The following is a 12,855-nucleotide window of genomic DNA, read 5'->3' as shown; positions in this document are numbered from 1 at the left end:
TAATGTCTTGTAGACAATAATGTTTTTCGTGAGTTTCCTCCAAATACAGGATGTGGTAGGAATCGTCAAGGACATCATCATTACAGCTATTAATACTGTTTGTTTGAAATCTATTTAATATTGCAATAGCAAGTCAAATATGCCCTTTGTGTTTTATAGAAATGCAAGATGTTTAGTGTGAATGATTTTATGCTTACTGCTAATGTTCTTTATACTGTCTATTTTTTCATGTTTTCTATTGTTTTCTAAAAATACATTTGAAATAGATTTATTTTTAAAATGGTCTAGGGGGCAGTGTAAGAATATTTTAAGATAATAGACAATGCAGAGGACTAACGGTCAATAGGGAATTAACGATCAATGGAAATAGTTTTCAGTTCAACATCTGTTTAGAATATGTGTAGGAATTTCAGTCCTGGGCTCATAACTACATGTAACAAATAAGGAATTAATTATCTGACCTGGTTTTGCTCGGCTGCAGCAGGGTGCTCTATTCTTCATGCCACTTCTGCATAGCTGTCTTGCTGGACTGTTGGTCTTTTCTGATTGGGGTGTTGTCCTGTTAGCTTGGGGAGTAGTGGGGTGTTGGGATGCTGTCCACTCTGGATGGGACCCAATGGTGTAAGGTAGAGCTGGAATCTCTGGATGGGGCCTGGTGGTGCAGGGTAGAGCTGGCCTCTCTGGATGGGGCCTGGTAATGCAGGGTAGAGCTGGCATCTCTGGATGACCCTGGTGGTGCAGGGTATAGTTGGCCTCCCTGGATGTGGCTCGTTGGTGTAGGGTGGTACTGGTCTCTCTGGGTGGGCGCTGGTGGTCATGATCTTGCAGAATGAATGGCAGAGTTCCTCTTATTTTGATTTTTGCAGTGTCCCAGAGCAATTTCTTTCCTAGCAAAGACCTTTACACCCTGTTTGTTCAAGTGTACTAGCTTTGCTTGCATGCAACTTTTAAAATGCACTTTTTTAAACAATGCACTTTTTATAATGAAAATACACTGAGTATTCAAACACTGACTAAGCTCTTTCGATGATAGCTTGACCAGGTGAATTCAGGTAAAAGCTATGATCCCTTATTGATGTCAACTGTTAAATCCACTTCAATCAGTGTAGATGAAGGTGAAGACACTGGCTAAAGAAGGCATTTTAAGCCTTGAGACCATTGAAACATGGATTGTGTATGTGTGGCATTTAGAGGATGAATGGGCAAGACTACATATTTAAGTGCCTTTGAACGGGATATGGGAGTATGTGCCAGGTGCAACAGTTTGTTTCAAGAATTGCAATGCTGCTGGGTTTTTCACACAGTTTCAAATCGAATCAAATTCTATTTGTCACATGAGCTGAGTCTTTGACAATTCTTTCCACTGACACCACCGAGTATATAGGTCCTGGATGGCAGGAAACTTGGCCCCAGTGATGTACTGGGTCGTATGCACTACCCTCTGTAGTGGTCAGATGCCGAGCAGTTGCCATACAAGGCTGAGATGCAACCGGTCAGGATGCTCTCGATGGTGCAGCTGTAGAATATTTTTTTTATGGACCTGGGGACCCATGCCAAACCTTTTCAGTCTCCTGAGGGGGAAAAGGTGTTGACGTGCCCTCTTGGTGTGTTTGGACCATGATAGTTCGGTGGTGATGTGGTCACCAAGGAACTTGAAGCTCTCGACCCACTCCACTACAGCCCCATCGATGTTAACGGGAGTCTGTTTGGCCTGCCTTTTCCTGTAGTCCATGATCAGCTGCTTTGTCTTGTTCACAATGAGGGAGAAGTTGGTGTCCTGGAACCACACTGCCAAGTCTCTGACCTCATCATTGCCGGTGATCAGGTGTCGTCAGCAAACTTAATGATGGTGTTCGAGTCGTGTTTGGCCACGCAGTAGGGGGTGAACAGGGAGTACAGGAGGGGACCAAGCACGCACCCCTGAGGGGCCCCAGTGTTGAGAATCAGAGTGGCAGATGTGTTGTTGCCTACCCTTACCACCTGGCGGTGACTCGTCAGGAAGTCCACGATCCAGTTACAGAGGGAGGTGTTTAGTCTCAGGGTCCTTAGCTTAGTGATGAGCTTTGTGGGCACTATGGTGTTGACTGCTGTGCTGTAGTCAATGAACAGCATTCTCTTATAGATGTTCCTTTTGTCCCAGTGGGAAAGGGCAATGTGGAGTGTGATTGAGATTGCGTCATCTGTGGATTAGTTGGGCGGTATGCGAATTGGAGTGGGTCTAGGGTTTCTGGGATGATAGTGTTGGTTTGAGCCACAACCAGCCTTTCAAAGAACTTTATGGCTACTGGCGTGAGTGCTATGGGGCGATAATCATTTAGGAAGATTACCTTTGCTTCCTTGGGCACAGGGACTATGGTGGTCTGCTTGAAACATGTAGGTATTACAGACTCGGTCAGGGAGAGGTTGAAAATGTCAGTGAAGACACTTTCCAGTTGATCTACACATGTTTTGAGTACACGACCTGGTAATCCGTTTGGCACTGTGGCTTTGTGAATGTTGACGTGTTTAAAGGTCTTACTCACATCGGCTATGGAGAGTGCTATTCACAAAGTCGTCCGGAACAGCTGGTGCTCTCATGCATGCTTTAGTGTTGCTTGCCTTGAAGCAAGCATAAAAGGCATTTAGCTCGTCTGGTAGGCTCACCTCACTGGGCAGGTTGTGGCTGTGTTTCCCTTTGTAGTCTGTAATAGTTTTCAAGCCCTGCCACATCTGAAGAGCGTCAGAACCGGTGTAGTAGGATTCAATCTTAATCCTGTATTGACGCTTTGCCTGTTTGATGGTTCGTCTGAGGATATAGCGGGATTTCTTATAAGTGTCCGGATTAGTGTCCCGTTCCTTCAAAGCGGCAGCTCTAGCCTTTAGCTCAATGCAGATGTTGCCTGTAATCCATGGCTTCTGGTTGGGATATGTACATACGGTCACTGTGGGGACGACGTCGTCAATGCACTTATTGATGAAGCCGGTGACTGAGGTGGTGTACTCCTCAATGCCATTGGATGAATCCCAGAACATATTCAAGTCTGTGCTAGCAAAACAGTCCTGTAGCGTAGCATCCGCGTCGTCTGGTCACTTCTGTATTGAGCAAATCACTGGTGCTTGCTGCTTTGGCTTTTGCTTGTAAGCAGGAATCAGGAGGACATAGTTTTTTCCCCTCTGGTTGCACATGTGACATGCTAGTACTATAGAAATTAGGTAAAACAGATTTAAGTTTGCCTGCATTAAAGTCCCCAGCCACTAGGAGCGCCACTTCTGGATGAACATTTCCTTGTTTGCGTATGGCCTTATTCAGCTCATTGAGTGCGATCTTAGTTCCGACATCAGTTTCCCGTGTGTATCAAGAATGATCCACCACCCAAAGGGCATCCAGCTAACTTGACACAACTGTGGGAAGCATTGGAGTCAACATGTGCCATTTCTGTTGGTTTTATCCTCTTTTTCTTCCCATTGTCCTTATGTCCTAGTACTTCAATCCTTTCGCAGTCCTGCTTCTTGGTTCTAACCAGATGGTCATTACTTAGTATATTACAGCATATCTGCTGTAAAGCAAAATTACAGTATTAAACTGGCAACTCTGGTGCCAGAACAATACTGTAAATGTACAGGGAAAAGTTTTAGAATGAATTTAGTGCCCACCAAAAGATGGTTACATTCATTTTAGATATACATACGTCTTCTTTTTTTGCATAATTAGAGAATATAAAGACACCAAAACTAATGGAGTGGAGACTTTCAACCCAGTGTTCCTTGGTCAGTGGCCAGGTCTCGGGCTCCTCCAACCCTGTAGACATGACACAGATCGATGGTGCTCTCCCATCAGTGTCTCTGGCTGCCAGATTGCCAGTGGGTCTCCAGCCTCCTGACATTCATCAGTGTCTCTCAGTCAGATGCTCCCACAGCAGTGGTCTAACCCCGGCATGGAGCACAGTCTGCCCAGCCCCAGAAGCCCAGCCCCAGCCTACCCCCTCCATGGGCTGAGAGGACAGTTCTCTAATGATGGCACCGAGCAGGAGATCGCCTCGAAGGAGAGACAGAAAATGTGGTCAAATGTGACCAATATGGAACTGATTCTACCACACAGCTGTGTGTCTTGTTGTTCCGTCGCTTGCTGTGGTGAATGCATTTCACAGACAACTATTAGAGGGTTAAATGTGGGCAGCATAGTGTAAATATGCAAAGTGGGTGTTTTTTTAGAAAGTGTTGTGCAATGTAGTATGGTCTCATTGAGTGTGTCAGCCCCTTTGGAAGGAGTCTTATAATAATCTGAGGGACTTGTATGTTTTTGTATTCATTGTGCAGAGCAATTAATATCTTGTGCCTTCGTACTCCCAACAGGCATGCAAAGAATTTAGGCAAGATTTTTTTTAAATCCATTTCATGCATATTTAAGCTTCCCTGTCTTTGTCTACAGCCACCTCTGGATAACACAGAGAAACATGGCCGGCAAATGCAACATGACTAATACCAAACATGTTCCTCATGGCCTTACAAACCCTAACACCTGAGCTAATGTCCTTATGGTGTCATGTAATTTCATGTGCATCCTCTTCCACCTCTATCCATTCATGTACAGTAGGGAATAAAAGGGAGAAGGAAAGCCAGGCAATCATGCCCCACTAACTGATTTCCACCGATTCCCCAGGGGGTGATGAAGTGCACTTTTAAGCTGTCCGCGGAAGCTTGTCCCTTAACCGCCGAGGAATTCACAACGGTGGCGGTGGCAAGCCGGCTCTTTTTCTCTACAGGCGCAGTGAACGTCTTTCTAATGGACCCAACGCGGGAACCGATAGTCTCCCAAACAAGCCCCACGGCACCACCAAATGGGCCCTGTGCACTACTGGAGAGGGAAATAAATGTCACAAGAATAATTCCCTCTCTCACGTAAAGGGCTCTTCTGGCTAGCACTCTCATTTGACGATACCTACTAGTGCTATTTGTAGAGGCGTAGCATCTCAGGAGTTCACCCCATAAAAACCCTAGCTCCAAACATGTTGGTGTTGGATCGTATCAACATTCATGGTATGCAGTTAATTTGGGAATACAACTGTACACACTAGTGGTAAAAGCTCCAAAGGCCTTACCTACTACACTTAAAAGACAATGGTTCGACAACCAAAGTAGTAATTGCTGCACAAGGCTTCTTCCCCCTCCCATTCTATGCAATCAAGCGGAAGCTTACCCAGGTCTTGATAACGCCAGCACCAACTAATCTAAAATTATCAAACACAGAGAGTTAGTAGGAGGCAGCACACTCCAAACTGTGGAAACCATTATTTCTACCATAGCATCAAGCAACTTAAACAGGACTAGGGAAAAATGAGATATGTATGTGGTTCAAATTGATTTCATTCATTCCATGAATATCAAGGTTTCATTCTTGTAACATTTTTCCTCCACTCCCCATGCTCGTGCGTATTCACAGGGATTGCTGTTCCTACCAGATAAACAGTTTTTTTGTTTATTGCAATTATTGCCTGAGGATTGTTTCCAATGTGACTGGACTGTCAATGAGGAGGGGATGGGAAGGCAGGCAGGAGGGAGACGTGACAAGAGGGAATTCATACCAGCAGCCAGAATGCATGCTGCTGCTCCGGGGTATAGTCTAGCAGAGATATGTTTTCTCCATATGGACTGCATATGGCCTGTAAAGAAAATTGAATATTGCTTTTGTACTACCCTAGAGAGGAACAGGACAGGCTATTTAATATTGTAAGGTTCTGCTTTTCTTTTTTTAGTCAACCTTGTGTTCTTTTTCTTTGTGTTCTTGAACGTAGCCCTGTTTCTTTGTGTTATGGAATTTAGCCCTGTCTTTCACCTGTGTTTGTTTCTCACCTGGTCTCATCAGCTCTCTATTTAGTTCAGTTCTTTCTGTTTGTATGGTTGTGAGGTATTGTTTGTTTTTGACTGCCTACCTGTGTTTGTCCATTGCCTGCCTGTGACCATGATTCCTGTCTTCTGCGAAAGCTTAATAAACACCTGCTGCGCCCGGCACATGATTCTATACCTTTTTCTCCCTGAGTATTCTTCCTAGTGCCATTCATCTTACAGGAGGAGATGACAATATAATTCCCAAATCATGCATGTTGGGAAATTAAATATCCTTGGCATATTCAATTAAAAATGTTATTTTTCATGTAGTTTTAAACTCAGGATATATGTTATCTGCATAATCTAGTCATGTTGTGGACATATGAAAAGGATAGTGACCTCTGAAGTATTGTTAAACCATAATCATAATCCAATTATATGTCTTGTTAGATATCTTGTTAGATCAACACCAGCACATGAACAGAGAAGAAACAAACAGGTTAGAAATATGTGAAATTAGCTTATTAGGGGAGGAAGACAGAAACTGCATTTTGTACTTTTTAATAAATAAAAGATGGTACAAATATCATATGTAAATATATGATATGCGTCTATGTGAAGTTACCTATATTATAGTATATATGTATTCATAGAAACGTTGACATACTCATACTGCCATGTTGTGATTTATGTGTGAGTATAGGCTACAGAACTACACTGTGATGAGAAAGCACAAAGGGTATCCCCCCACTATAAACTAGCCTAGTATTTAAAAATGCCCTGTCATGTGTTCAGCTCATTTGCATAATTGTTTAATTAACACCCAGAGCAGAACTCCTTGCATGTTAAGCAGAGATGATGAGACATATCTTAGGGGACTTCCTATTTTTTCATTTAACTGTATACACAATTCCCTACAAAACCATTTATAACCAAAATCACATTTAACATTTTTTTTTTTTACTTGCCATTATATTGAGTGTTGCTAGACTTGGCTCCACATACTCACAATACTCACTGATGATTTATATGGTAGATTTACTATATGTGGATCTCAGATATAAAACACAAAAGCTCCAACTTCTAAGACCAGTTTTAATTAACACATTTGTGCGCATGAACACTTTAGGGAAATTGAGTTGGGACTGGGCCCATCGATGGGAAAAGCACACAGGAAACAAAAAGTAATCTTGACAAGAAAGGAAAATTGGCTATTGTAATTACCAGTGGTGTTCTACAGTATTACTTAGCCATCCTCTGAAACTGGCCATGTTGTTTCCCCCCCAAAGTCTGTAATTACCTCTCCTTTCTAAGAGCAAATGAGCTTAACCTTGTTTCTGAGATACCATTAAACCAAGGCAGTAAATCGTTGTTTTCCTTTGCTGTCAAAGTCATTTTCAGCATACTATATATAACCACTTGTGCTGTGCCAGGGGTTGTGAGGGAGAGTGGTGAGCGCGGGCATGGGAGACCTCATCAAGGTCATAAGAAAGACGCCCCCTCTAGAGAGAGAGCTCAAAGGGGGTTCTGGGTAGAATTTGCATATATTACCTCAGGTACGGTTTACCTACATCAGGAGCACGCAACACGCTACCCCACAGAGTATCCCATGCAAGCCGGTTGAAACTGGGTGAGGTCCTAAAGCCTTTTACTAAAAGGGAGAGATGGGAAAATATGTTCAACTGCCTACACTTACCACAACCAAACGATTACAGCCTCACTGTCTACGAAGCGTGATTTTGGTAACTTGAATGTGTTTATGCAGATGTTTCGTGTCCATATTAGGACAGAGTGACCACTTCCATGAATATGTGACTCTGTCCTAATCTGGACGCCATGAAGATTTTTGTCTGTTTTACCAAAAGGCACTCAACATAACTGGACCTTCAAACATCTGATCTCTGATCTGCTGCATTGCCACTCTTTGTTGGCCAGTTGTGGTGTCGGGTTATTGTTAAAGGTTTCATTTTGGGTTAAAGGGAGTTGAAAGGAAACTTAAGCTAAAATGTTGTTGCTTGATGAAATTCCTTACTCTATTGGTTTATTAGACATTTATTAGACCCTATAATTATTTGACCTGTACAGTGTCGACATTAGGATACACTCCACTTAGATTTGTCCACAGAGTATTTTTGGTCACTGAATGTTCTACTATTTGAATGGTACTTTAAAACCCACTAGTGAATGTTGGCACCTCCGTGGAAATCAAATTACAAATACAACAATTTCCATAAAATCCGTCTATTTAAGCTAGAGATATCAGTTATTTTACGTTGGATATCTCTCAATCCACCCGCATCTGAAAAAAATATATATATATAAAAAATAAAAAAAATCTGCCAATATCGCACTTCAACATCTGCAGTGAAAGGTAACAGAGCAATGTTTGACAGACCTTGAGCAATCCCGAAAATTGCCTGTAGCATCCAAACGGTTTGGCCTACAAACTATTAAGACCCTTCTATGGAAAGATGAGACTCTCACGATAGTATTCTCCATTTTACTCTAAGACCTCAAGTGTCTTGGGACTCGTCTGAAGTCGGTACAACCAATCTGACAACTTCTGTCTGTAGTGTCGGAACAGTTTGGGCTACACACTAATATGACCCCTCTGTGGAAAGGTGAGATGCCCACACGCCTCACAAGACTCATCTAAAAGTCCCCTGTTACCAGTTGAAAACATTTATGGACGTTTACAATACCGTTCAAAAGTTTGGGGTCACTTAGAAATGTCCTTGTTTTTAAAAGAAAAGCATATTTGTTGCCCATTATAATAGCATTAAATTGATCAGATATACAGTGTAGACGTTGTTAATGTTGTAAATGACTAATGGAGCTGGAAACGGCAGATTTTTATGGAATATCTACATAGGCGTAAAGAGGTCCATTATCAGCTACCATCACTCCTGTGTTCCAATGGCACGTTGTGTTAGCTAATCCAAGTTTATCATTTTAAAAGGCAAATTTATCATTAGAAAACCCTTTTGCAATTATGTTAGCACAGTTGAAAACTGTAGTGCTCATTAAAGAAGCAATAAAACTGGCCTTCTTTAGACTCGTTGAGTATCTGGAGCATCAGCATTTGTGGGTTCGATTTCAAATCAAATCAAATTAAAGTTTATTTGACACGTGCGCTGAATACAACAGGTGTAGACCTTACAGTGAAATGCTTACTTACAGGCTCTAACCAATTGTACAAAAAAGGTATTAGGTGAACAGTAGGTAGGTAAAGAAATAGAACAACAGTAAAAAGACAGGCTATATACAGTAGCGAGGCTACATACAGACACCGGTTAGTCAGGCTGATTGAAGCAGTATGTACATGTAGATATGGTTAAAGTGACTATGCATATATGATAAACAGAGAGTAGCATCAGCGTAAAAACAGGGGTTGGGGGGAGGCACACAATGCAAATAGTCCGGGTAGACATTTGGTTACCTGTTCAGGAATCTAATGTCTTGGGGGTAAAAACTGTTGAGAAGCCTTTTTGTCCTAGACTTGGCACTCCGTTACCAATTTTGGCTCAAAATGGCCAGAAACAAAGAACTTTCTTCTGAAACTCGTCAGTCTATTCTTGTTCTGAGAAATGATGGCTATTCCACGCGAGAAATTGCCAAGAAACTGAAGATCTCGTACAGGACTGTGGACTACTCCCTTCTAACCAGAATAGAAAGAGGAGTGGGAGGCCCCGGAGCACAACTGAGCAAGAGGACAAGTACATTAGAGTGTGTAGTTTGACAAACAGACGCCTCACAAGTCCTCAACTGGCAGCTTCATTAAATAGTACCCACAAAACACCAGTCTCAATGTCAACAGTGAAGAGGTGACTCCGGGATGCTGGCCTTCAAATCAGAGTTACAAAGAAAAGCCATATCTCAGACTGGCCAATAGAAATAAAAGATTAAGATGGGCAAAAGAACACAGACACTGGACAGAGGAACTCTGCCTAGAAGGCCAGCATCCCGGAACATTGTTATCACTGATTGAAATTCATTTTCATAAAGATGGTAAGGCATCGGAATCAAAGAACTATTTGTTATCCATGTGGAAACAAACGATTCAGGGTTTGACAAATGATCTGTAATTAGATACAAAACAGTTAATTGAATCAGCATGTTTTCCAGACATTTGTCAAGCTGTCAGGGCATAGTGAGTACTGTCGCAACAGTCGGTAGGAAAGAAAAGGAGACAATAAACTGAGACACAGGAGCTTACCCTACAATTAAATACAAGTAAAGTATTCCCCTTTGTCCTATCCTTTTTATAATAGTTAGAATGTTTTGTGTACTCACAAACACAATTTCTCTGTCCATTTCTCTGCCACTCAGGTCCATCTCCGCTTTCAATTAAGGGAAAGCATAGATATTTTCATTTGCAGGTACTGAAACGTCATGTCCTTGCTGTTTATTCTGATAGTGTAAGATTGTGAAATGATCTTTTTACAGCATAACGTAATTTAGAGGTTACATTGATCCCGAATACCATCTAAGAGGGCCCATCTGGAGGATCCAGGGTCAGATCTTGTGTGTGGTGAAATATCTTGAATGTGTTACACAGTAGCAGATGAGGATAGGGTGTCATGGGATACATGCATGTCTGCCTCTAAACGTTAAATGAATTGTTAGTCTAATTCGGCTTGACAGATGACTATATGGAGGTTGAGACTCACCATTACAAATCCCCATTTGTCACAGGTGTAAATTAAGTTCACACTCTGAAGTTTCTGTGATGAGAAAGTAACAGAAGATTGAAAAAGGCAAGCAATTAGGTACACATCCTATCTGACCCTACTGTATGTGGTGTGGAAATCAATTATTCTTCATCTTGGAATGATTGTATGCTTCTATTGAAAAAGCCCAGTGCCCTGTGGATTCTCATCTGATTGACTTAAGATGCAGTACCTTCAGAAAGTATTCATACCCCTTTGACTTATTCCACAGTTACAGCCTGAATTCAAAATGGATTAAATGTTTTTTTAATTCACCCATCTACACACGGTACTTCATAATAACAAAATAAAACATAAATGTTTGCAAATATATTGAAAATGAAATACAGAAATAACTAATTTACATTAAGTATTCACACCTCTTCGTCAATACATGCTAGAAACCACATTTGGCAGTGATTACAGCTGTAATTATTTCTGGGTAATCCTTTAAGAGCTTTGCACAACTGGATTGTACAATATTTGTACATTATTTAATTTTAAATTCTCAAGATCTGTCCAGTTGGTTGTTGATCACTGCTAGTCATTCATTTTAAGTCTTACCATAGATTTCAATCCACTTTAAGTCGAAACTGTAACTAGAACACTCAAGAACATTCAATGTAATCTTGGTAAGCAACTCCAGTGTATATTTGGCCTAGTGTTTTGGGTTATTGTCCTGCTAAAAGATGATTTTGTCTCCCAGCGTCTGTTGGAAAGTAGACTGAATGAGGTTTTCCTCTAGGATTTTTTCTGTGCTTCTGTTTCTTTAAAAAAAACTCCATAGTCCGTGCAGATGACAATCATAACCATAACATGATGCAGCCACCACCATGGTTTAAGAATATGAATAGTGGGAAAGGGGGATACCTCATCAGTGGTACAACTGAATGCATTTAACCCAAACCCTCTGAATCAGAGACTGACTCTGACTAAATCAATATCCACAGCACCCTTAGAACAGGGAGAGAACTGCCTTGCTCAGGTGAAGAATGACAGATTTTTACCTTGTCAGCTCAAGGATTCGATCCAGCAACCTTTCAGTTACTGACCCAATGCTCCTACCCGGCAGGCTACCTGCCTCCCCATGGTGCTCAGTGATGTGTTGTGTTGGATTCAAAGCCTGTTTATTTTTATTTTTACCTATCTACAAATATGTATCCTTTTCCCTGGTCTTTGTAGTTGAATTTGTGTTTGAAATGCACTGCTCGACTGAGGGACCTTACAGATAATTGTATGTGTGGGGTACAGAGATGAGGTAGTCATTCAAAAGTCATGTTAAACACTATTATTGCACACCGAGTGAGTCCATGCAACGTATCACGTGACTTGTTAAGCACATTTGTACTCCTGAAGGCTCTGCAACAATTGCTACTGCTGAATAGAATCCAAACTTGCCACTCCCTTTTCCCTCCTTTTCTCCAATTTTGAATAGACATAATATGAACACATTAATGCTGTGACATTTAATCAACAGGGGACACCCGGTGTTGTGAATTGGATTAGCACAGCTGCATTGACAGGGAGTGCATTGTGAGTGAATCCATTTCCCTAAAAACCTGGTAAACAGAAGCTAATTCTATGGAGATTGGAATTGAATTGTTTGCATGTACAATTTCTGGGAAAATTACACCTGAAGAGGAAATGTCGAGGAAATAATAAAGGCCTCCTTTGTTTACTGCTGTAGTGAACTAAAGAGTGGATGATGATCAGGAGTTGGAGTACAAAAATATTTAAGTGGTAAAGATTGGGGCTTAAATGGGTTTCAAAAGTGCCCAATGGTACTTACAGAGTTGTCAAAAGGGTTGTTGCAAAGTGGTAATGGCACTTTGAGGCCCACAACTTGGAGTCAACTTTGTGGCAACAATGTGTGGTGGGTGTGTGGTCAACAAACGGATATTCAAAAGATTAAATGATAGATATATCTTCATAACTACACCTAAAACATTTCTGAACATCATCATTGTACCAACCAACAAGAACACAGATGGAGAAAAACAACATTTTAGTACTTCTGAATCTAAATAACTAAAGTCCTTTCCTCAATCCCCCAAAAACACAAACGTGATTTGCACGGCTTTGTAGCTGTAAAGCCTGGAAGCTGTTGGTGAGGCTACAGCCCTCCCCACTGCTGATTTTCCACATTAAGCCAGAGGCAAACCTCTAGGTTTTCCCCCAGAGGGACTTGCACCTGGACAATGACTTGTGTTGTTTTCCCACCAAAGCTGCAGTAAAACAATCCATCACATAGTCTTGATGTTTTAAACATAACATTCAAGAAGATTGTAAAATGTATTTTAGCAAACAGAGTTTTATAGGAAGAAGGAAACCCATTTGTTCG

The sequence above is a fragment of the Oncorhynchus masou genome, chromosome 30 (genome assembly GCF_036934945.1).
Source record: "Oncorhynchus masou masou isolate Uvic2021 chromosome 30, UVic_Omas_1.1, whole genome shotgun sequence".
Lineage (NCBI taxonomy): Eukaryota > Metazoa > Chordata > Actinopteri > Salmoniformes > Salmonidae > Oncorhynchus > Oncorhynchus masou.
Note: the sequence above shows the minus strand (reverse complement) of the source record.